Below are 26,975 nucleotides of genomic sequence, written 5' to 3' on the forward strand. Positions count from 1 at the left end.
TTACCTTTTCTGTAGGTTATAAAGAATGTTTGGTGTGTAATATGAGATGGTCGCATGGTAAAAATTTGTTAAATATTGTAAGATGGTCAATGTCTTTATTACATTCAACTGCAAAATATCTTTTCTTGTGAGTTTTTGTGTCTGGAGTTGTGACAATGTACAAATGAATTGATTTACTTCACCCGTGAAGATTTAGGATACTTTTGCTCTGTCTTCAACAGTTTTCTCCTCGATAAACATTATTCACGTACCATTCTCATCAATCTCCACTCTTTCTTGCTCTCGCTGGTTACATGGAATATTTTGGCCTTAAAGATGAAGCTGCTTATTATTTTGCGATTAAATCGAAAAACGTTAGTAACATATGATAGCTTTTTCAATACCATGAACATGTCTCCTTCTTCTCCAATTTCAAAATGGTGGATATTCTTTCTCGTATGAAATCTTGTACTTTTCAGGAAACAAATCTTATCGTACATCTTTGCAGGCTTTGAAATATTTGCGGGAATATTGAAATCTTACATGATGTTCTTCAATAACTAGCGCACAAGTTATTTTTACATTTTCTGACAGCTGAGGATTGTTGATTTGTTTCTCCACCGACCCCCTTGATAATAAAGCTGATTATACAGTTCATGTTCTGCAGAACTAATGGAATCCATAAATTTCCATAATATTGCGTATTGATAAGTGAATATACTACTTGACGACGTGGTATAATTGTTTTGGTGTTTCGCCTCCTGTCATATTGTGATCATTTCCATAGTAACATTCTTGGACGTTCGCCAAAAAATAAAAGTCAAGCTCAGTGAAACCTCAATGAATTATCGAAATGCAGTACTTCTGCTATAGTTATCAAAATTATTCGATATTTAATCGTAACGAATACCACTCGAGCATACACAATATATTTCGATTATACGAATCTCTTCACTCGACGTAGTTCGCGAAACACCACTCGAGCTTTGCTTTCGTGATGTTTCGCGAACTACGTCTCGTGGAACGGTGTATAATCGAATATTGTCAATGCTCTTGTGATATTATAACTGAACATACAACTCGAACAATATGCTATTCAAAACGCTCAGACGTTTCCTTTTTACGAGGCGATAGACGCATTGCATCGCATCGCAAGATTGCCGTTATAATAATAAGGCCATTATAATGTCTCACATCTCCTCCCAAACACAAAATCAGAAAAACCAAAGTAAGATAGATGACTACGGAACCCCCGACGCGACCGGCTTAGGTCTCGGGCCCCCCATACATCATCTCACGTCATAACAAAATCGAACATCCGAAAACACTTATCACCCTGTAGGTGCTAAACTCCCGAAACCCGATACGCCGTCACATATCTCTCGGCCAACTTCTGCTCGTCCTGCGAAAAGTGTCACGTGAGACGGCGTCGCCGTAGCGTCCCGCGGCGTCTCTCCAAAGTGCCGAACCGTGTTCTCGTCCGAGACGAGAGGAGCAGATGTCGAAAATATGTTTCAGGGGGAATTGCCGAACTCGCTTTTTGCTCCACGGATCGTTTTCGATCGTCCGTGAGGAGGAGGAGGGGGGTGGTTAGAGGTGATGAGTGGAGATCTGGAGGAGTTCGACGTCGGGATGCTCATATCTGGGGAGACGGAACAGTGGCGGTTCGTTGGGATGCAAGAAATTGAAAAATGATGTGGATAGTCAATGCATTCGGTCTTAACACAAATTCTGGCATTACAATTCGTATCACCTTTATAATCAGAAAATGCAGCTGTATTATTCAAAGATCAATTAATATACCTAAGAATCATGATAATTCCGGTAAAGAATAAGTCGCAGTGGAAAATAGTGACAACCCATTCTAAGTAATCAGTTTTCAATTGGAAGGCTGCGATATTCACAATGCCTTTTTTTGAGTTATCTCGTTGGCAACGATATATAACATACGTTTGTCATTGAATAAAACTATTCATCGAATATGCACTATACAGAAGCGGAAAAATAGAAATATTTTCGCTTAATGTGGAGAACAATAAAAATAAAAAAGCTATAAGGAGAGGATATATGGAGTTGCATCCAAATGATCCAATTCCAATTTATAGTGAAAAACGTATGTCATATCGTTGCCAACGAGATAACTCAAAAAAGGGCATTTTGAGTTATCGCAGCCTTCCACTTGAAAATTGATTTCTTTTGCCAGGTGGTTCTTAAAATTTGAAACTCTGTGGTACTCAGAATAAAAGAGATAAGCCAAACATATGTTATATATTCGAAATTAGTGGAAAAAAAGCTTGTCAAATATAGAAAAATATACAATGTGTTCCATTTGAAAAAATGAAGTTGCTATCAATATGTTGCCCACTCAGTATATATTTCATTTTGTGGAATCATTTTAAAAAACACTAGTCGATTTCGTTAAATTTTTGTAGAAAACATTTTTTTGTACCTGGTTTAGAAACAAAGTTAAAAAGGGGGTCAAATTATGGTGAAAAACCCGGTAGAATTGATTGAACTGCTAATTAATCGAATAACCAAATTGACAGACGTAGGTTTCAGAATTTCTGTATTTTATAAGATAATTATTCCTCATCAGTGTCTTATAGTTCAAAAAATTGAATATACGAACTCACAACTTCCTTCATATGCATTTTATAACATCGTAGGCTTACTGAAAATAAAAGGTTTCTCTGGTACGATTTACAGAGATATCAATCTCAACAGGTAACTACAGATTTCTCTTTCACTCTTCTGTGATTTGGATATGCAATTCATCATTAATGATGAAAGTAACTCTAAGACACTGATAAGGAAAAATTGTACTTCTGTCCTCATGTTAATTTATTTATTCAATTTATTTTCTGTTAACTCAATTGTACTTCTGATAGTGTACTTTCAACATATGCAAATCATTCAAGATAATGGGGCTTCTCCACATGGAATCAGATTATCTCGAAACCAAAAGGAATATGTATATTTCCGAAAATATTTTTTTAATGAGCAAACCGATGTGGACTTATCCCCATTATCGAACATTGTTCTGAAAGTCCAGGCGAAAAATGTACCTGTTGAGTTCATCAGTTTTTTTATTCTTATGGATTTTTCGATTCAACATTTAAATTTTATAACTTATATAAGTTAGTCCATATGCTCTGCTTCGTAAGAGTCTGAATGTGAAATTAACCTGAAGAAGTTGCAGTGTTAATGGAACATGAAAATGAATTTATACTTGATAGACAGAAATATTATTTATATTATTCTTTGAAAATATTCACGAGCCGCCACTGAAACAAAAGAAGCTAAGTTTTATCCAGGTAGGAGACGGCGGGCTAACTTTTCTCTAGTGTTCATATAAACTTTCATACTTTCAAGGGGTTATTTCTCAAATGGTGGGCGGTGGAAGATGGCGATACTTTCTACCTTTTTACTTTTCGATCCTTCAACTTCTTTCGGTTCTCCGAAGTGGTCACTCTGGTATTTGTCTGAAGTACAAAACAATGATCTTGGAATGTTATTTTATTGGAAACGAAAATCTGATTCCTTGGAAACTCTTATGATTTGAAATGTGGGGAGAAAAATCCACCAGAAATGAACGCTCTGGTAGCCCGAATTCGTTCCGAAAAACACCGAAGAAGTACACAAAATAGTTGTGAGCGATCATACATCAAAAGCAACAACTCATTTTCGATTCCCAACGTTGTTTGGAGCTGTTTTGAAGGAATTAACAGGAGTTTTTGCATTGTTATTCGACAATAGATGACACATGAATAAATCACTACACTTCTGAGTCAAAGAGTCAGCTGAGTGGGAAGCAGCCGGTTATAAGCGACCAATATCTCAACCATTAGCAGGCAAGATTGTGGCATCTGTATTTTGGGACATGCATGGCATATTGTTGATTGTCCTCCTTGACAAAAGTTAAGACCATCAACAGTAAATATAACATAACATTATTAGATTGATCAATGCAAAAATAAAGAAAAAAGTCTTCAACAAAAAAAAAACAATTTTCTGTAAATAGAAAACAGAGAACTTTCTAGACTAGAGAAGTGGGTGAGGGTTTTTATCAATCAGTGAAGTTAAGATCATTCCTCTTTTGACGCCCTATATACAACTCAATTCGTGTTACGAATTGTCGGTTCCGCCTCACACTGATTTCATAACCTATATCTTTCCGCCGAGTTCCCTAAAATGAATCAAGATTCAGAATGTCTAGAGGCCAAGTGAAGAAATGCTAGTATACGAATGGCTGCAGTTATGTTGAATAGTTTTCATAACGTTGATTTATCTCGGTCATTTCGCAAATGGGACTAGCCTAACGACCTTCTGCTTACGGTCATATATGAAATGAAATATTTCTTAAATTTAGTTTCCGGCTCGTTGAAGGATATGTATTGTTAGGCGAACAGAACTGCACGTCACTTCCGATGGAAATAAATAATGGGGTGATTACTCGTTATGACAAGAGCCAATGTATCAGAAGTTATTACATTATATAACGATTACTAGAGAAGGCTATAATTAAAACTACGATGCGGTATACCCTCAATTAATATCGAATGAAAAGCTTGGAATTTTAGTTCGTCAACTTTATCGATGTGTTCTTCTTTATTATAAATTCTTTGAAATGAATTGTGCTGGATTTTGACTAATTCGATAATCGAATGGAATGTTCTTCGTTTCATCAGAAAGTAATGTATCGAAAATTAAATACTTTGGTTGATATTTTGCTTATTGTTTTTGTTCTGAGGACTCCATCAATGTTGTTCTGAAACTGGAAAAATATTGAAATTCGAAGGTTGCGGGTTCTAGTCCCGCTTCATGAGGTACTTCTTATACTAATTATTTTTGGCTTATGACTTATTTAATCATTCCGTAATCGCAGAAATACACACGTTTGTTCTAAAAAGTAGCCTCACAATGTACAGGGTGTCTCTTTCGAAAGTGTCCCACCCTCAATAACTCAACAACGAATCAGAATTTGTGAAAACACTCAGACAGGTAGATTTTTTATGACAGGGGGACATGATCTGGAATACAAAGCTTGTTTCTACTAGCAACCCCGTGGAAAGGGTTGCAACTCCATCAGGAATTTGAATAGGAAAAGTGGGTAATTTTGTACCACAAATGTATGCATCGATTCAAATTAGTATGAACCTGCAGTTTGTGTTTTAATAAAGTGAATATTCACAAAGTTACATGTCATCAAAATTGACCTGTCTGATGAGTGTTTTCACAAATTCTGATTCATTGTTGAGTTATTGAGGGGGGGGGGCACTTTTAAATGAGACCCCGTATATCATTCATGTTGCTTCAATCAAAAATGAAGTGGAATATGACGTACGATATTCCCCTAGGAACAAAATGATATGGCGTTTTATATATCCCTTCGGGAAATATTCAAGTGTTATCACTTTTAGTAACTAAGGCAATATCGTTTCAATCAGATATAAACAAGATTTCGAACGGTCATATTCACGGAACCCCTAGTCGGAATTTGCTCGTAATCTTAATCTACCCTGAAAGTATCGAGAGTGATCGTGTTGATTTTGAATGTGACCAAGGATTCATAATTCATCGTTAAGAAAGGAGACTACAGACCTCATGTCAAATATATATGATATAGGATTCTGATCGAAAACGAGCACTGAAGAACAAATTGAAAGATCTTTGCCAAGGCTTTCCCAGCCAAGTTTGTTGCGCCCCACCTCGAGGATTGTGGTTTTTCAAACCGGAATCGATTATGAAAACATCTGTATGGAAACTCAGTGGTCCCTGCCATATACACCTCTCCTCTACGTTGCGGATCGTAGTGACTTAGAACGGCGTAAAACGGTGCCATTCTTCCGACAATTGCGCAGCTTTCGATGCCATCTCTCAGTTTACCCAAGAGGCACCACACATCAAATAGGTTAAGAAACAAAACAAAGACAAAATGAACAATATAAAGAACTAATAATTATCAAAACACACAATTGATGAGGTTTCAAACCGAATCAGATTCCGCTGACTCTAGAAGTATTAATAGAAGTAGTGTAGACAATTCTGAAGATCTATCATTGCTAGTAATAAAGTAAGAACATTTCCCAACGCAGCGGCAAAACCGCTTTGAACTCAAAGCGCCGATTAAAGCTCCGAAGCTCCCACCTTAGCGGCTGTTTGATTCCCGGCTCAAAATAATATTTTCATCGAACGCCACTTCGGGAAATTGGTTTGTCTTTCAGAAGTCCAATTGCGACTTTATTCAATTTGGCGCTTGGGACTTTAATTAGGAAGATTAACAAGGCAGTTGTCGTGACGAAAATTCTCCACTTCGAGTGCTTCCTTCGACTCTGTCTGTCTCTCTCTCTCGCTCCTATTATTTCGAGACGAACGAATTCGGCCCCAGAAAGATGAATACCTGCGATTATGTTACGCTAGGGAATAACTCATCTTTCCTAATTGAATCCTCCGTTCTTCCGATGCCCTCGGACATGCTGCGATGATGAAGAAATTAGGGAAATTATGATTTCTTCTTCTGTCAGGTAGTCGGAGTAAAGAGGCTGAGTCAATCTTTGAACGTCTTGCTTTGCGAGATTGAAATGCGTTGTTCTTTGTCAAGGGTTGGAGCGATGCTGAGTAGCTCGTCGAAAGTTTTCAAAGGAATTTTGAATTGTTCAAGCAAATCGTTGATAAAAATATGATATTTGATGGCTAACAGACAATATTTTAATTCCGAAAAAAGTACCCTCTTGAGCGGGACTCGAACTCGCAACCTCTGAATCACTAGTCTAGCGCTCTCACCAACCGAGCCACCGAGGAAGTTGAAAGTTCCAACCGCATATCGAGGAACCGCTTCTCTATTATGCTTTTATAATTAGTTTCAGACATAAACAAATTAACATTGCTCTTACTCTTATCAAATTATATTGTGCTGTTATTCTGAGAAGATAATAATTATTTAAAAAGAATTAGGATCGATACCAAATTTATCCAGTCTCCTATCAGTGAAAGATGCTAATGAAGGTCAAGTGACTTTATCATTCAGATCTTCAGTCAGCAGAATTTCAGACGGTCCTCATCCGGATTTTCGGAGATTTGCTAAATTGACACTCTTCAAGAGTCAAGTTTCCGAGAATGTTAATCAGTGGGCCGGTTTGAATCTTTTGTTACACTGGCAGTTATAACGGATGTTCTTTAACTTTCTTGTAATTTTTTTTCGAACAAGATACAGAAAAACGGTAATTTCATCAGTGTGCATATAGAAGATGGATTAAATGCTTTACTTTCATGCACGCTCGTAGTAATATTGGTTATCTTCCATGTACAGCAGAAACGATTTCTGTTGTAAAGAAGAACCTAGGGGCTTCAGAATATTTTTGAACTCTCAGTTCTTCAATTAGCCCAATTAGCCATATAGTTCAAAAGTTTTAGCATAGCTATCCGAAATATTGTTTTCTCTAGAATGGGACAGAAAAAAACTCAGTTGAGAAATATCACTATAAAATTGAAATGATATTTTCTAGGAGTTCTTCTACTATTTTTAGCCACTTGAGGCACAAGTATTGTGTCAATATTTACGAAAGTGGGAAAATTAGTTATATTGAAATTTAGCTTCTAAGCTTCTTAAGTAGAAAGGAAAATGTCTTTCAATAATTGGGCCCAAGTGATAAAACACCTCACCTATTTCAATAAAGACTTCATAAGTCACATCAGTTAGATTCAAACCAGATGTTGGATTGACATTTAACAACTCTTGTATTCAATGTTTCCTGTCACATCTTTCTATGTAAGACATCCTAGGAGTTTATATCTTGTACAAGAATCGGATGAGTAGGCTTCATTTTGTGTTCCATCACCACTTGAGGCAGGAAGACATAGCTTTGCGATATGCTCACCGTTTGCATTTTGTTAACAAACTGTTGTACAACCTTTTATGCAATGAAGAGTTCTAATAATAACGTATGATTTTTCGTAAAATGATGTGCTGGAAGGGAGGTTGTATTTTCCTTATTCCTGAATCTTCGCAAATCACACAAAACGAATAAGATTGCGATGTGAGATTTAGATATAAAGATGAAACAACCTTCCCTGCAACACAATCAACTTTATGAGATATTATTATCTCGTTTTTGTAACTCAATTCTTTCAAATACTTTTTACCATTTATAGAACTTTTAATTTATCAAAATAAACGCGAAATATCCCATTATATCGGCCGTTAAAACATAAAAGCAAAATACTTGTTTGAATTATGATCAACTTACAAATAGAAACGGTTGAAACATTGGTTTGAAAGTTATACTTTTATTATATAAAAAAACACTGGATTGTAGGCGGACGATTTTCGTTTTTTTTTATCTTTACATTTTCACATTCCATAACGTTGAAACTTTATGGGGTTCGAAAACATTTTAAATATATGAATACCAACGTTGAAAATGAAGACTATAAGCTAATATCCACAAAATGGCGAATGCGCTCACTGCAGATTCCATCGACTGATTTTCAAAGAAGCATCACGCCAAAAACCTTCACGGTACAGCACCCAGTAACTCTCCAAAGTATCAAGCCAATCACACCAATACCGCAGTAACGCACGAAGCCCAAACATACTAACACACAACAACGCTTCATTACGATACGAATCCCGCACTCTCTCATCGATACACCCTCTACAACAAGTACTCCCATCTCCCATTATCATCCACGCCATTCCATACGACTCTCGACGTCGAACACCGAGAGCAGGACCCCACCGCCAGCTCCTCAAAGGCCAAACACCGTGTCATCCGCCGCAATCCATTCATTCCGATCGAATAAGCAGCGCGGTTCTCGAATTCTCCGAATGGCCGGTCGCGAACGACCTGCACAGTGCGGCGCAACCCCGGCCTACTCCGTATGCTTATGTCCGATCCCCGTTGATTTATGCGGCGTGATACCTTGAATAATGACGCCGGCTATATTGCACGGAAGAGATGCTATTCAAATAAGCAATTAGGTATAAATGATTTATCATTTGTCGCTCTCGCCGTTCTCTCTCTCTGTGCAGGCAGGCAGTTATATCGGAGGCCCCGATGTCGGTTCCAGACAGTTATTAATGGGGGCCACAACAAGAAGTGTCTTCTTAATGTCGACGGCGGAATTAATAAGAACTTGTTTTGCATCGTTCCGGCGACGCGATAACGTTTCATTCCAAGGGGCGTAAATCACCCTTTGTGCGTTCGACGATTGCCGAGCGAGAGGATGATCTGATTAAATTCGCGAGCCGATTTCGATTTGTTCCCAGATGGCGCGGTTGTACGTATTCGTTTGGGGCGCCTTTTTTTTCTTTGTTGTTGAGTGGATGTAGCGGGCATTCCTTAGATGTTTACAGCTGTCGACCATACTCGAGTCGGGAGGTGTAGTGAATGGGATTATTTGAATTGAAATTGCTTGAGTGATCAATCTTCACCATCATTCGAAGATTGGTTTTATAAATTTTCAATCGAGGTAATGTGTCATTTACATCTTTCAATAGATTATAGGGTACGGTAGGTAGGTAATGATATTTAATGCTTCAAAATGAATTCTGGAAACTTGAATTCAGCTCCTAAAACAATGAACATCGGTGTTTTGCCACTTTAAATGATATGCTAGTAACCGATGGATATATTATCTAGTCACTAGATATCAATATCAGAAAGAACTACCTAGTCGACAGATCTACCTAGCTGATTCATCTGCCCTAGCAGATAAGAGTACCTAGGTGATAAATTTACGTAGCAGATAAAACTATCTAGCAGATAGAAGTACCTAGGTAATAAAACTACCTAGCAGATTTAAGTATCTAGCAGATAGAAATACCTAGGTGATAGATCTACCTAGCAAATAGAACCACCTAACCGACAGATCTACCTATCAGATAAAACTATCTAGCAGATAGAAATACCTAGGTGATAAAACTACCTAGCAGATTAAATTATCTAGCACATAGAAGTACCTAGGTAATAGATCTACGCAGCAGATAGAAATACCTAGACGATAGAAATACCTAGACGATACCAGATAAAGCTATCTAGCAGATAGAAATACCGAAGTGATAAAACTACCTAGCAGGTTAAATTATCTAGCAGATAGAAGTACCTAGGTAATAGATCTACGTAGCAGATAGAAATACCTAGCCGATATATCTACCTACCAGATAATGCTATCTAGCTACCTAGCTGATAGATAACGTTTCATATAATAAATACATTTGGGACAAACCAAAAAATCAACTAAAGCAAATCCGATTGCTTGAATGAAGGGAAGATTGATAGTTTCTCGGGGATTTAAAAATGTTCTAATTATTCACTATTATGCCAATAAACAACAATGTTTCAACTATGAATGAGATGAATCACAACTACAAAAGCAATGGTCAGCTGAAAAGTTACACTAGACCAAAAAGAATGTTGATTCAGCAGGACAAAAAGAGTTCTCTCCTAGAAAAGATTATTATTATTTCATTTCGAATTCATTCCACATTGAAATTAAGTACATCTCCAGATAGGCCTCCAACACTCCCGTCGCCAATTACCACCTCACCTCATACTCTTTAACGACTCGAGTACCAAATGAAATTTCCCACCACCCCAAGAAAACGCCGAAACCGCAGAGTGTTAAACTGCAAAAATACACGTCTCCCCCCACCTCCGCGTCCTAATTACAGCGGCAGAAATACACCGGGGCCAACTCTACTCTACTCTAATTTGAATGTCGCAACTACAGCAGCTCCGGTGCAATTCGGAGCGAAGCGACACAGCAGCGGCAAGATTCGGCTGTGTAATGACTCGTGTGGTACGGCCCTCTCCGATCTCTCTCTCTCACTCCTTCTACGAGAGGTTACCGCTGCACGGGGGGGGCTCGGGGCTAATTTATTTCAACATTTTAATGCAGAATTTCAGAAACTCTACGGCAACTTTATTCTCCACAGTGGGTGGCGAGATAATGCGACTTTAAATATACATGTCGGCCCTCCGGGTAACGGGCCGGCTCTGGAAATGGCGTAATATCTGACACAAAGAGAAGTTTCGGGAGCATTTCTATACGTCGGGACGCTTCCAGATAGAATTGCAACAATGGCCGCCTAGGACGGGATGAATGGCTGGCGCGGAATTGGGTCGTTGAACGCGTCAATCGAACTTTCTGTTTGTGTGTGTGTGTTTTAGGGATTCTTGTTTGGGGCCCGTAAGAGGGAGCGCGAGGGTTGAACTGAGGTTTATAGGGAACCCAATTAAAGTTTTATTTTGAAGGGATACAATATGATAATTTGGATCTAGCGCTCTTGTGGGTAACTAGAGGAACAGTCGACTCTCGTTAACTCGAACCTCATTAACTCAAAATTCTTTATAACACGAATTATTCTCAATCCCCTCGAAAAAACTTGCCTAAGTCGAAAAAATAACCATTCATAAATTTTTACGGTTCTTTTTTTCCATTTTCACCTCGATAAAAGTAGTTATAATAATAATAATAATTCATTCATTCCTTTAGACAGTTTATACAATGTAAGAAAATTGTCAGCAAGTAGTATCAGTGGACGGATCATATTCAATGGTGCAATAGTGGCACCATTTAGTTTCAGAAAGACTGTAGGAAAGACATCTTTCGTTTAATGTTTTTTATCCTGACTATTCTAGGACTCTGCAGAATCTTAGGATTGAAATGCTCCTGCGTTCATTCTTGCAGTAATTTGTCAGGAGTAAAGAATAAAGAAACGAGGAAAAAAGTAGACAAACAATAACAATTTGAATTAATTAAATCATGTGATGTTTTGGAATCTAAATCGGACTCCTCAATAAAAAAAACTATTGAATATTCAAAATTTGTCAATTGACCTTTATGTCAACACGTGAAGATGTTAATTCAATTTGAAATTTTACTATTGTCAATTCATTTTTCAATTAATTCATCCAAATATGTACGATCTACTCATACTATAGGGAATAAATATCACTATTCTTTGAACGTCAACAGTCAACATATTCACTCAAAAAAAAAACAGTCAATTCATCGAAGAAAATCATACCAAAAACAACTGACCAAACTTTTCCGATCAGAATCTTCATAGAACGTAATATCATCCCCACCAGCCGAGTCAGCATCCTCATCAACAACAATTTTGCCAAGATTAAGCCGAAATAATTACCCCAACTCCGCTGGAACAACTTCAGCGGCTCGGGTTGGAAACTAGGTCCGTTGTTGTTGTTCGGGACCTTCATCAATCATGGTTACAACCGCCGAAAATATACTGTCTCTGACGAATCCTCGTTTTTGTGGTATAATTTTAATGAGTTGCGATGTTTCGGTAGAAAGTGCTCGGTCGAAATTTGCCCCGTGGACGATTATTCGCAACTGCTCGCCTCTAATTGAATGTCATTTCGGGCGATTCGTCGAGAATTTTTATTTGGGAGTGTTTTGCGAATGGTTGCTTAACGGGGAGATGAATATTCGACTTTTATTTCATGGGGAAGGAACCACTTCAACAGAACTGTATGGAGCGAAAATTAATGGCTAACCGACAATTATTTAATTTCGAAAAAAGTACCTCCTCGAGCGAGATTCGAACCCGCAACCTCCGAATCACCAGTCCAGTGCTCTCACCCACTAAGCTACCGGAGAAGTTGAAAGTTCAAACCGCATATCGAGGAATCGCTTTTCCCGGAATCAAATGTTAGTAGAAGCATCCCTCACAAACTATGTAGTTCGCAAGGGTTAAAGAAAGGAACTTTTGGAAGGGAACTCATTCTTTATCGGTGATCATCACGATTCTTTTCACCTTTCCTCTAACGTCGTCGATATATTATCGAATTCAATATGATTCAGGTTTCTGAATCTTGCGACCAACCGAACAATTTTAGTCAATGATCAATTAGAAAAATTAACTTTTCCTAACCCTTGCGAACTACATAGTTTGTAAGGGATACTACTTCAAACATTTGATTCCGGGAAAAGCGGTTCCTCGATTTGCGGTTGGAGATTTCAACTTCCTCGGTGGCTCAGTTGGTGAGAGCGCTGGACTAGTGATTCAGAGGTTGCGGGTTCGAATCCCGCTCGAGGGGGTCCTTTTTCCGTAATTAAAAATTTTCTGTGAGCCATCATAAATTATGCTATAAGAATTGATTTCAGACCAATTATTTCCATTTTGGAATCTTCAAAATGGTTTCACATTTCATCAGTCTTTTGCCTATGCCCTTTCCGTCAATCATTTTAAAACTTAATTCTTCAATTACTTCAGAACGTAATCATAACTATACTCAAATTTCAAGAATTTCAACAGAATACACATGGTTTTATTTCAATATTATATATTGGCACTCGGAACTCTCGGATTTATTAATCATTCAGAGTCATTTCCATTTTTTGTCAACAAACATTTCTTAATGCAAAAATCAGTAAACAATATGGAAATATTTCGTTAATCTTAGGAAGAATTCAGTCAGTTTGAAAAAATAATGTATAATATTCTTGCAGAAGGCTCATTTCTCAAGGAAGAATATCAGTGTCTTCTGCACTTTTTTGGTGAAAAACTATTATATATCATATGAAGTGCCTCTTAATTTGTCTTGTAAATAGAAATTCGTAGGCTGAAATACAAAATACATTATTAGTGGATCTGCCGAATATTGTCCTGCTCTGGTAGACATTTTCCAAAACCCAAACTAGCTTTTTTACGATAGATGAAACAAAGATCTAAACGGGAAATTCGCTACAATTCCCTGAAGTTGAATTTCAAAAAATGTTTACAAGATTTAATAATTGAATTATGAATTATTCATATTTTGGATTAAAATTTTGATATTTTTTAGAATTATACATACCGAACAACCGAAAGAATGAGTTAGAAAGAGGTAGAATAACTTAGGATTTGAGGATTATTTCAACATGTTGTCCACAGCAACAATAAGGACAGGTGCAGTTTTTTTGGCCTTCTAGCGCTGCTGTCAATGAGCTACAAACTGAGCAATTTGAAATTTAAAACACCATATTCGCCCAATCAATGGTGATCATTTCTTCAATTTGAAAAAACTACTAATGAAACTCGTAATAAGCAGCTGCAGTAGCAATGGTAATCCAAATTGGCGAGAATTCCGCATTACACAGAACATAATTTGCCATTCAGTATATCCAGCTTACATGTGTTGTTTGAACTGATTCAGGCCACAATGGGGAAAGCGACGCTTCCGCTGTTCCAACAGCAGGCCCTGGTATCGATCTACCCATAAAGTATATATATACCAATACCGAACGAGCCCAAACGACATTGCCAATTTAGTCCAAGCAGCTTGTAGATCAACTTTTTATGCACGCAGCCTCGATTTTTTTCATTCATTATGGAAATGAAACTTTGTATTCCCTCCCGGAAGGGACGAACGCACTTGAGAGACCCCCTTTTTTTAATATCGCCAGCCATTACCATTTTTCATCGTTACTACACCAAGGCATAATTGTTGATGATACTCAATTGCTCATAAATAATTTAGAGCCTGCATTACCAGGCCATCAGAAATATGAGGGAATTATCCTGGAAAATTACATCGGGAAAGCTCTGGGAAACGAATTTTCGAGCCGAGGGAAAACCAGTCAAGTGAGAGACATCGGGTTGAGTGTTCTGGGGGACTGTTCCGGAATTAATAGCAAAGATTCCATGAATTTTGCTGAAATGTACTCATTAGTTCCTGCCTTCTCGCTCATGTATTGAATCGTCAATTAGTATCGCTGGTGGCGTTCATTCATTTCATGTTCCTGACAGAATTCTGGTAATGCTGCTATCGCGATTTTGGCAACTCACAACACATTAATTGGTATCGAGGCTGAACAAAGCCCTCTAATTGTTGTAAAAGTATTTTTGTTCCTACTGGTTCGTTATTGGATGTTTTCTGTTCCCATTTTTCCAGTATACACTTACCGTTAAACAAACTCGGCCTCCTAAAATTTTGTTCATTGTCCAAGAACTTTCGATTTCCATTGTTTCTACTCCAAATTGAAGATAAATACATTGATATTGAAACAAACTCAAGAAAATTTTTTCAAAAATGTTGACAGCTCAATTTATACCTTTTCTTTCAATAAAACTCGAAAAACTGGGTATTAGTGGTAGTGCAAACGACAAAGCTTCATATGTTGACATGTTCAATGAAGTGTGTCGATGACTGGAGTAAGTCTGTCGATTCTGGTAAACCAGTCGATATAATCTATCTTGACTTTTCTAGGGCCTTCGACAGGGTACCACTTCGTTGTTTCGCTCACAGACTTGAACACTTTTGGAGTGGTGATTTGTTGCATTGGATTATATCCTTTATGATTTTGGTGATCTTGGTGAGAATTTCAGGTCTGTATTTATGATCAGTTGTCTTCTCCCAGATCTACCAATAGTGGTGTACCGCAGGGATCTTTCTTGGGTCCTCTGCTTTTTCTCTTATATGTCTCTGATTTGCTTCTCTTCTGACTTCCATCTGCTCTCAATATGCTGACGATCTTAAATTGTATGCCAATCCTCTTCTACTTCATTATATCCTACAGAGAGATCTTGAGACAAGAGCTTAAAATTCGTGAACCAGGTACTTGAGCGCTTACAAATTTTTACCAAAGTCTTGTTGTCGGATGAAGTGAATAAGTAGAACTGCCGCTACTTGAAAGCAACCAAATGTTTTTCTTCCACAAATTCGTGTAATTTTTCATTGCAACATTGTTTTTTTTTTCTTGAGTATATTATCAATTCCCATATTAATTTGCGGTATTTGCTTATTAATTCATCTATTCTATTGCGCAGATGTACCCAATCATTCCACTTAATGAATACAGCTCAAAATGACATCAATGAAGCTATTCGACACTTAACAGACAGTTGAAAATGACATCCTTCAAAGCGGCATTCCCAAATATCAAATATTAATAATCAATTTATCTGTTTCCATTCATAACTCCATATCCTGATTTCTGATTTTCTGATATCCTGTGAAATGTTGAATTGCCTCCATATAAACTCTACATATTTCATGATTCTAAATTATTCCAATAAAATGCGGAATCTGAAATTTAGATAGATACGTCAAATTCGCGATTTTACGCCAAATAGATCCAAAGTGCAATGTTAATAATTGATATACGCTATTTCCAATGAACTCCATACTTCATCAGTTTTATGTTAGTGCCTAATTAGGTTATGAAATTTTGATGTGATGCTCACATGGTTCCGACAAAAGGTTCAATGAAATGTGTATAGCATTGGTGTGGTTGTATAGTTCGGGATATGGAATTTAATTTTAATGGAAAGGGAACTTCGAATCGAGCTTTTATATGAAGTTATTCGGTTGATTTTGAACGTCCTTTAGGATCATTTCAATGTTATGATTTATGATGTGTAATGAAAAAACTCATGCTTTAACGAAATATATTCGATGAATCTCTTGACCCATTATTTTTGAATTATTTATTACATATATACAGAGTGAGTCAACATAGATCGATGGAGACTTTTTTAGCTGAAAATAAGCATTTCGAAACTACTGAAAAATATTCAGATTATATGTTCCTATTTTTTCATGTGTTCCTTTTCATTTTGTCAAAAAAAATGTTCCCAACTATTTTGATGATTTCTTGGATTCGGTTTATCTTCAGAAGGTATCAAGTACAGTTGAGTAACCTTATCTCGAAGATGCCTAGAAACCCTGGCATATGCACCGATTCGATTTTGTTTCAGACTTTTTGAGATGATCGACCTGCTGTTTTGGCTAAAATCATAGAATAATGAACGTAGATTGAAGGAGTTAAAGCAATTTTCACATGTTCCCAACATGGTCAGATTACGTTGTCAGATTGTGATATATTTTCAAATCCACAATTTTACTGTATCATTATGAATGTATCTTATATTGAATGAAATATATTTATTTGAGTGCTTTCCGTTTAAATATGCGAATTTTAATAATTGGAATCCGATATTCGTCCTAATTGTCGAATTTATAATAAGCAGAATATTTATTATTTTCTGTATCTACCTGCTGAAATCCAAGGTTTGGCAACTTTTTCTCTCCTAGTGTCATCGGTTGTTTCACGTTGTTTGGCGCGCTTGAAGTTTGTTTTCTGAGTTTCTGATATATTTAGGTATTCATCTCGATATGTTTTGAGTTGATTTGAAACGTTGCTTCACTATGGGACATAAGAAGTGCGTTATTTGTGGAGAAACTGGTGAATCGAGTGAAATATCGTAACACTGATATGTTTTCATTTCCGCGCGCTTCATGTCAAATTTGATAGTTCATGTTGGGGACAAAATTTGCTTACTGAAAATGACATATGCATCCTCTATCTTTGTTTATTGAGGCTAGAACTTACCAGAATGCTGTAGGGTGGCGCTCTTCAGAATTTTTCGAATTTCCTCTATCTATTTGTCGTCGTTTGAAAATGAAATAATAATTCAAGGAACTGCAAATTTTCCCAAGAAATTAAAATTCAACTCATATCCACTTAATAATGAAATTATTCGAATTAATGACAGACGACTGTTGGTCTATTCAAAATATATCTATCTATCTATCAGGTCCCCAACATGGAGATATGGGCTCAACCGAGGTTATGTACCGAGTCTAGAAACTTTATAAAAACCATCTTCCACATTTATGACAATTTGCCATGTTATAATATCAATTCAGCACTTAATCTCACAAACTACAACAATATTTTCAACAGTAACATAAAATATTTGAGCTCCAAAATGAGGCACAAGGAAATGTAGTCATCTCGCTGTAACAACCATTTTGGAACCCTATTCAAGATATAAATAAGATTGTCACAAGCATAGAATATGAAATATTATTATTTCATATTCAAAAGTCGCGAGAATCGGGAATAATGAGAAATATCAAATTCAAACCTCGATTTGAACGATGTATGCGCCATCTGCAACTCTAGCGATCTCGCAAGTTTTACTGGTATAAGTAGACACACCAGGGTTTCTAGGCATTTACTTATCCCTTCGAAACTGTATGTGTCGCGTCTATGTTTCATTCACTTTGACATAAAGAGGTTAAATTTTAAAGACCCATCATTACGGAACTCTCCAGTCGAGCCGAACGATCCCGTCCATAACCTAGAACCGTGCAACGTAGTGTCTACTAAGGACGACTTGAGCAATTTTCCACATGAAGAGGACAATCCGTTCTCCGCTAAAGCCTCTGATTTATGTGCCCAACATGCTGTTTTCGGGCTCCTTTCAACCGTGAAATTAAAACTATAATGTTGTTGTCAGTGTCTGCCAGTAATAGACAGGTTGCGTTCCACAACGGAACAAAGAGGATGAACGTGTCTCATTATGGGAAATGAATTGGATTCCGCTTGCGTATAACATAATTGAAATATGGTCCTAATTGAAATTTGAGCGCCCTGCGTACCTGCCGCGCTGTTGCGTTATCGGGATGGATTTTTCCGTTCAAAAATTTGTTATCGATCCCTCTTCCGTTCGTGCTGTTCCCGTTCACGTGTTGTAGTTTGAACGAATTGATATTGAGCCGGATAGTTGTTGGAGGAATTTAATCAAATCTGCGTTTCGATTGTACAGATGGAGATGCAAGAATTTAAAGGAATTATGGTCTTTTATTTCCGATTCGTGCCTTCGTCGGGATTCGGATATTGCCGCCTCTTGTTTGCATTCAACTGAAATCATTAAATTTAAAAAATGTGAAGGATTTTCTAGGACTAGGAGTCTCTATTGTTAATGATTCGACGGAACGAAAGCTCTTCGAAATGAGCGCAAGATCAAAAGAGAATATAATGGTTCGAAAATACTGAGAATATCATACATTCCTATCCCACCAATATTTCGACAAACTCAATGAATTTACAAACTAAATAAGTCATTACACTAACTTGCATTTGAGAATACCGTTAGCTAACTGATAGGAAAATAGCAGAGGTAGCAATCTCGTCAGGTAAAGTTATAGATCTTCCCTCTCACTCTTCAGCGAAATAAATAATAATATCCTTTATTTGATCAAATATCAACAGATGTAGATCACGTCAATACATATCAATACATATGAACACTATAATGAAACAAAATCCCTTTCATTTAAAAAATCCTTAACACCATAATAACATTTACTAACCAAAAACATTTTTAATCTTTTTCTTTGAATTGCAAATATGCGAATCATCATTCACCACTGAATTAACTATTCTCGAGAATGTAATTTTATCTCTTCGTTGATGGTGTGCAAGGATTTTGCACGCTTCAATTCATGTTACACTACTGGAATTCTCAAAGACGCGGTAATTTGTCAATTCATCGTGTGCGATTGGTCGCCGAGGAAGCGCCAACGGATGTGCGTATCTGGAGAAAGAAGCAGAGAGGATTTTCTGAGAGATTTTCAATAATTATCGGGACTTCAGAAAATATACCACCCCCCGATAGATTTGAATAACAAAAACCACTCTAGGGATTGAAAAATATCAAGAAGTACAACCTCCCTTGAGCTTAAACGATATAAATCTCCATTGGGATGGAAATATCGTGAAGAATAACTTCCTTCAGATATAGAAGTTGGAATAGTAGGTACGTTAAACCACTTTAGTTCCTGAAACTGAGAGAATACCTGCGTAATACCTGGCGTTATTACTTCAACTTCGTTGAATGGGAATTGGTGTACTAGAGCTTCCTGCTAAGATCTGGTGTTTACAAGTCTGAAAATAATCTACAGAAGATGTTCCATCCTAATAGCACAATAATTCATTAAAAACTGATTTAATTTAAGTTTTTATTCAAATATTATTTGTTCAGAGTGAAAAGGAAATATATTAATTTTATTGAATTTTTAATAACCTGCTAGGAGTTTTGAGTTGAGTTTTTTGAGTTTTTGAACTTGATAAACAGATAGGGAATCGCTCGAGGAAATACTGCAGAATAACGTGAACTCTATGTAGAGCTCACTGTGTTCATACATAAATCTCAGTACTCCCTGACAAAGAGCTCTCCTTCAAATTCACCGTAGTTGCCAAATCCCCCACCCCCGATGCGAAATTCCCTGATGAAATATTCCTATTCTTAATACCTTTCAACCTAATTATGTATCATAAATTCGGTCTCGCAGCGAAAGGACTAATCCTACGGGAATACGTATGAATTACAGATTCTAATGAATATTTATGGCGCACATGCACACGCGAAACTCTATCTGCGTCGCATTCCGCGATAGTAGTCTAACGCACACATAAAATGGCACCTTTTCAATATTTATAACTTCAAATTGAGTTTCACAAGCCTCAATCAGCGCCATTCATAAACCAGCAGTTACACTCTTGCCCCGGGATTGTGCCCTTTCAATATTTCAACGTGTTTGCGCTCGCGACGTACCCTATTAGGTTGGCATAACTGCCGCGGTAATGATGGCAGGACGTGGTCTTTGTTGGAATTCGTCGATAATGCCCCAGATTGCGGAGGCTGTTCAAATATTCTGCCGCGAATTAACAGGACAAACGAACCGATACTGATGATTGTTGCATCGCCGCGAGTGTGTGTCGACCGAAGGAACGCAATCACTGATGCCACTTGATTTAACTCTTTGATGTGGCCGTTGGACCTTGCTGCGCCTCGACTGGTTGATCGGTAGTTTTGCCAATTCGAAACTAGCAGTTGGCACCAGCTCATCATCATCATACAACCCTTTGCGTCCATTGTTGTTCATAGGTCTCTCCCATTTTATTCCACTCGCTTCTGTCCTGTGCTGTCCGAATCCAGTTATTAGATATTCTTTTTATGTCGTCCGTCCATCGTGTAGGCGGTATTTCTCCACTTCTTTTGTCTGCTCGTGGTCTCCACTCCAGCAATCGCTTTGTCCACTGTTCTTGTCTCATCTGTGCGACATGACCTGCCCAGCTCCATTTAAGTTCGGCCACAACGGTGATAACATCTTCTACGCCAGTTCTCCTTCGTAGGTCTTCATTTCTTATCTGATCTCTCAGAGTTACACTCACCATAGATCTTTCCATCCTTCTTTGCACCACTTTAAGTTTTCTGGCAGTTGCAGTTGTCAATATTAGGGTTTCGGCGCCATATGCTAAAACCGGAAGCACGCACTTATTAAACGCCTTTCTTTTAAGGTGGATAGGAATATTTTCCTTGAAAATATCCTTTAGCCTTTCATAGGCCGCCCATGCGAGAGTGAGTCGTCTATTCAGTTCAGTTGTCTGATTATCTCTCGAAATACGAACTTCGTGGCCAAGATATATATAGGCTTCGACCCTTTCAACCTTACAACCATCGATGTCGATGTTAGAACTGGGAACCAGTTTTGTCATGAATTTTGACAATGGCACCAGCTATCCCTCAGTATTATTTTAAACTGAGAGTGACAGAAATCTTATTTTGCTTACTAATATTAAATTGTAACTTTTTTTGCATAAAGCTTTGTGGTAGGTATATCCTGTGAACTTGAGTTGGAACTGAGGTAGAACAATATACTTCCTGGTAAGTAGTAGTCACTAAGTCGGACCCCAAAAAAAAAAAAATTACAGACCTAGTGACGTAACAATATTTGACCAATTGAAATGTCGTGTATTTTTCAATTTGTCTGACGGTCTGACGCACAGATGGTGGTGCAAGTATTAAATCCATATGATTTTTAGTAAGTACCAACGTCAAAATTTAACAGCAGTCCGACCATTAGTTTAGGAGATATTGCGTTGTGGGTATATCTAATTTTGTTATTTGAAAACAGATGGAAAAAAAAAATATCGTGTGCTGATAAAATATTGCTTTTTGAAGGGGAAAAATACAGTTGAAGCAAAATCTTGGCTTGATGAAGAGTTTCCGGGGTCTGCACCAGGAAAATCAACCATCATTGATTGGTATGCTAAGTTTGAACGGGGTGAAATGAGCGCCGAAGACGGAGAACGCAATGGACGCCCAAAAGAAGCTGTCACCGATGAAAAAATCAAAAAAAGGTTCTCACAATGATTTTGAATGACCGTAAAGTGAAGTTGATCGAGATAGCAGACATTGTGAAGATATCATCTGAACGTGTACATCAAATCATTCACGAATATTTGTACATGAGAAAGCTGTGTGCAAAATGATGCCGCGCGAGCTCACAACCGATCGAAAGCAATAACGTGTTAATGATTCTGAGCAGTGTTTGAAATTGTTTAACTGCAATAAACCTGAATTTTTGCATCGATATTTGAGAATGGATGGAACATGGCTCCATCAGTTCACTCCGGAGTCCAATCGACAGTCAGCTGAGTGGACTGCACACGATGAACCGAATCCTTCTTCTTCTTTTGGTGCCTATCCATTCTGGATGTTGGCTAACATGATGGCGACACGGACCTTATCCAAAGCGAGGAAAAACACAACAGTCAGCTGGCAAGGTTATGCAAGGTATAATATTCATTGATTACCTCCAAAAGGGCCAGACCGTTAACCGCGATTATTTTATAGCGTTATTGGACCGTTTAAACGATGAAATCGTTAAAAACGGCCCCTTTTAAAGAAAAAAAAGTGCTGTTTCATCGAGACAATGTGCCGTGTCACAAATCAATTAAAACAATGGCAAAATTGCATGAATTGGGCTTCGAATTGCTTCTGCATCCACCGTATTCGCCAGATCTGGCCCCCAGCGTCTTTTTCCTGTTCTCAGAAGTCAAAAGAATGCTCACTGGAAAAAAATTTAGCGCAAATGTTATCGCCGAAACTGTGGCCTATTTTGAAGCGAAAGATAAATCGTACTACAAAAATGGTATCGAAAAGTTGGAAGATCGCTATAATCGCTGTATCGCCCTCAAAGGCAACTATGTTCAATAATAAAATCGAATTTTGCCAAAAAATGTGTTTTACTATGAAAGACTGGGGACTTCTCAACTAACCTGTTAGTGACGAAATAATAGAGTGATCGGTGCAGATAACTAGGGCTCAAAACCATCTTGCCTCTGTTCCACCGCTTGCTTGTCACCTCATCAAACTGCTTTCAGCATTACCTACCCAACTCTGTTGCTCAGCGTGCGTCAATTTGATGCCGTCATTATGCATTACCGCCGCCGCTGTTTTTCCCTGCTATCGACAACATACGCAAATCAATTTGAAACGTAGCAGCTTCCCTTAACGAACTTACAGTCTCAATTCATGACAGATAATGGGATCGGGGCCATCTTGTGAATATTTAATAAACTCGACAATACACAGATAGACGTTGTCATTGTTGCCTGGTGGTGAACGGAAATTGCTTTTGGTGCTGGGACGTCGGAGGTCTGAAAAGAGCCTGTCCATGCGTTGGAGCTGACTGACATGGAACAGAGGTACTAATTTGAGCAATCTGAGAGATCAGTTGTGGCATATTATGTTTTTGAACGTTGTTAAGGTCATCAAGTGTTCTGTTGAAGTTGCATATTTATATTATTACTGGTTTTTGAATAAACAATTGAGTGTATTATACTGTTCTGGCAAAGCTACGTCTTGATATGGTAGATATCTTATGCGAGAAACAGAGATGGAATCCCATTATTTGAATAAAGATGGAATTATGTGGTCAATTCATAGAGTAATAAACATAGAGGGAGTATACGCAATTTTTACTTGTCCTCAACATGGTTAGATTACATTGTCAGATTGTGATATCTTTTCAAATCCACTATTTTACTATATCGTTATGAATGTATATTATATTGAATGAAACATATTTATTTGGGTTATTCCCGATTGAATATGCAAATTTGAATATTTGGAATCCGATATTTTTCCTAGTTGTCGAATTTATAATAGGCAGAATATTTATTATTTTCTGTACGTACCTGCTCAAATCCAAGGTTTGGCAACTTTTGCTCTCCTAGTGTCATCGGTTGTTTCACGTCGTTTGACGCGCTTGAAGTTTGTTTTCAGAATTTCTGATATATTTAGGTATTTATTTCAATATATTTCGAGTTGATATGAAACGTTGATGCACTATGGGACATAAGAAGTGCGTTCTTTGTGGAGAAACTCGCGAGAGTGAAATATCGTATCACTGATATGTTTTCATTACCGCGCGCTTCATGTCAAATTTGATAGTTTATGTTGGGGACAAATATTGCTTACTGACAATGACATATGCTCCCTCTTCCTTTGTTTATTACTCTGGCGGTTCAACTTATTTCTCTTCCGAATCAAAAACCTATGTATATCCTACTGGCTTTGCAAAATGGCGAAAGCGCTTACAGTTTATTCCCAATCAATTTCGTCCTCATTCTAATATCATAAATGTTAATATACGACTAATCTGTAATGTATATATTAACACTTGTATTTTTTTGCCCCAACTGAAATATAATATTACTTAATAAGCACATGAAGTGCAATTAATAGTTCCCAATTCCTCTTTTCCTCCAATAAAAATATTCTTTGGATAGATAATATCTACCCTGGAAACAGAATGAGCTAACTCAAAAGTGCGATGTTGTGCACATAAGAAAGAAATTTTTCTAATACTTTCGTCATTGTTAATGTGAAACTCACGGCAATCTTTATGAGAATCAAATGGGAAGGGCTGAATCAACTAATGAAGTTACGAACTCCTCAACTCTATTATAAATTCTAGGAATATTCGATTATAGTATTCGTCGTATATCCTTTGTAGACAGTTTTCATTATAATAATGAGCTTACCGATTCTATGAATATATTGAATGAAGAAATTCTAGGAATTTGAAGCCTGATCTACTCATCAGAATTTTATAGAAAACAAGAAAATTTCATTATTCTATCGAATATCAGGGAATTTGCTCCATTGAATTTATTGGGAACTCCGTTAGAAGAAAGAATTATTCAATAGATATTTTTTCTCCTCTGTGAAGGCATTGAGTATTATATCTTAATAAAAGTCCAAAAATGGACTCCTTAATATTGAATTCAATGAATTATTGAATTTTGCGGAATTTCATTCTTTTCTTTTCAATATTCTTGAGTAACAAAAGCAATCAAATTTATTTGAATTCGAAATCGGAAATTATTCCAATGAAAATGAACTCCGGAAACATAAACGATATTTTTCCTCATCAGAAAGAGCTGGAGCAATTGCCATAATTATCTACCTTCGCTATTAAAAGGAATAGAAAATCAATCTCGGAACAAAAATCTAGGTTGCCTCCAATAAACATGAGAACCTCATCAACTAATGGGCTAGCAGAAGATGAAAGACAAATAATGCAGATGGTTCGTGGAAAAGAAGGGATATAATCCCCGGTTTTCAACTTTATAGCATGGCGATTGGGTTGATTTCTCTTCGAGATCTGCACTTATACTTCTCATCCGGGAAATTGGAACTTTTCATGCATTTAAGTGTTGTTCTTTTTATACGCAAACAGTGTGGTATCAATGGACGAAAATAGGATGTATTTGAACCTTAATCGTGAAGCTTTTATTTTCAGTAGTAATATCACAAGAGAGTAGAAAAAATTGAAAATAATTCGACAGATTTTAGCAAACTTGTTGCCAAGCAATAGACACCAGAGCCCGAAGGGCTATAGTGGCTATTGCCAAATGGTAATAAGTTTGAGAAAATGCTTGGAAAATTATTTTCTCATTTATCGAACTTTCGTGTGGTTTTCGATTGATTATTTTTTGAGGTTACAATGAAAATCATTCTTTAGATTTTATATTTTTATTTCAACAAATTTATATCACGACTCAATATGAACAGGATGAGCTATTCAAATTAGGATGCATTGAAGTTTTGAACATAAAAAATACAATTATTATAAAAAATATGTCATGTGGAGTATTTTTCATCATTGTTTTGTTCTTATATGTTGAAAGTTAATGTTGCTTTCCCATTCTTTCTTAGGTTATCAATTAGATTTGAATGATGTTCATTATCCAATTTCTGGCAAGGTTTCAATAATTTGGATGAGCTGTATCCTGTGATTTTTATAATTTCCTTCTTATCGATACCTGATTTGGCAAGGTGAAACACTGCAGTCTATCGTGCGGAATGGTTGGTAATTTTAATTTTTTTTAAAATCGAGTCATCTCTGCAGATTCTTTCATCCACTTAGACTTCACGTTCAACCCAATCGGCATATTCTTGTACCATCCTGAAGAATATGGTTTATCCCAAGCAATATTAAATATAAATAGATAGTTATCTTTCAAATCACCCATAAAAAAATTCACCTTGCTATATATCCGGAATTATAAGACAAACGGTGCATTGAAAAACAACCTACTAACATTCAAGCGAATGTATAACGCTAGAAAAAGTTCCAAATAAAAAACCAAGAACATTAATTCAAGAAGAAGATAAACGAATTGAGACGTGAGGATATAAATTCCAATAGTGAATAACCATTGACCTTATTCATGTATCCGAGCAATATCGACCTTATTTGTGTTCAAATTTATGTGGGATATACGGAACCGTGGTCAGGCGAACGCATGTATTTCAAATTGAACGTGAATTTCGACAGTTGGTCAGTTCTTTTCCTAATTTATTGCCTTTTCTCGTGTCAATGCAGTATAGTAGCTGTAATTCACGATTCGGTCTGAAAAGGGTTGTTTATTGTTCTTTGATCGAGTCGATCTTCCGATTTGGATGGAACTCCGAGGTTATCTTCATCTACATTCGTATATTTGTCTTGGTAAGTTGAGCCAATTCTATATTCAGAACGTGCATCAAACTTTCCAAAACATAGTTTGATGATGGTAATCTGAGCAACATTTTATTTTCCATATCTGAAATTGCTTGTAGAATTGAAAGAAGTAACTTGAAGTTTGTTTTGATAGTTATAGCAACAAAGGTATAAAAAGTGTACATACCTACTTTGTTTTTTTGTCGGGCGAAAAATTAAATTTTTGGCAACTCAAAGCTAGGCATAAAAGTGACGTCCGTGAAGTCGAACTCCAACATTTGAAATGCTTCTACGTCACTCACTTCTTTTGACGTAATTCATGATATAATTCAAATTAAAACTAAGATGTTAATAATTTAAATCATGATGTTGAATGTGATATATAATAAATGTTCAACATTC

The 26,975-nt window shown here is 37.0% G+C and overlaps 1 protein-coding gene and 2 non-coding genes across 8 annotated transcripts in view; 2 read left to right on the forward strand and 1 right to left on the reverse strand.

Moving 5' to 3' along the window:
- The window catches only part of LOC123688802 (semaphorin-1A), a 464,359-nt gene that overhangs the window by 311,312 nt on the left and 126,072 nt on the right, over positions 1 to 26,975 (forward strand). The window lies entirely within an intron of this gene.
- Positions 12,530 to 12,603, reverse strand: Trnat-ggu. Its single transcript has one exon. It is a non-coding gene; the product is annotated as a tRNA-Thr (tRNA).
- Trnat-agu lies at positions 12,970 to 13,043 on the forward strand. The gene has a single exon. It is a non-coding gene; the product is annotated as a tRNA-Thr (tRNA).

Source organism: Harmonia axyridis, chromosome 1 (assembly GCF_914767665.1).
Source record: "Harmonia axyridis chromosome 1, icHarAxyr1.1, whole genome shotgun sequence".
Classification (NCBI taxonomy): Eukaryota; Metazoa; Arthropoda; class Insecta; order Coleoptera; family Coccinellidae; genus Harmonia; species Harmonia axyridis.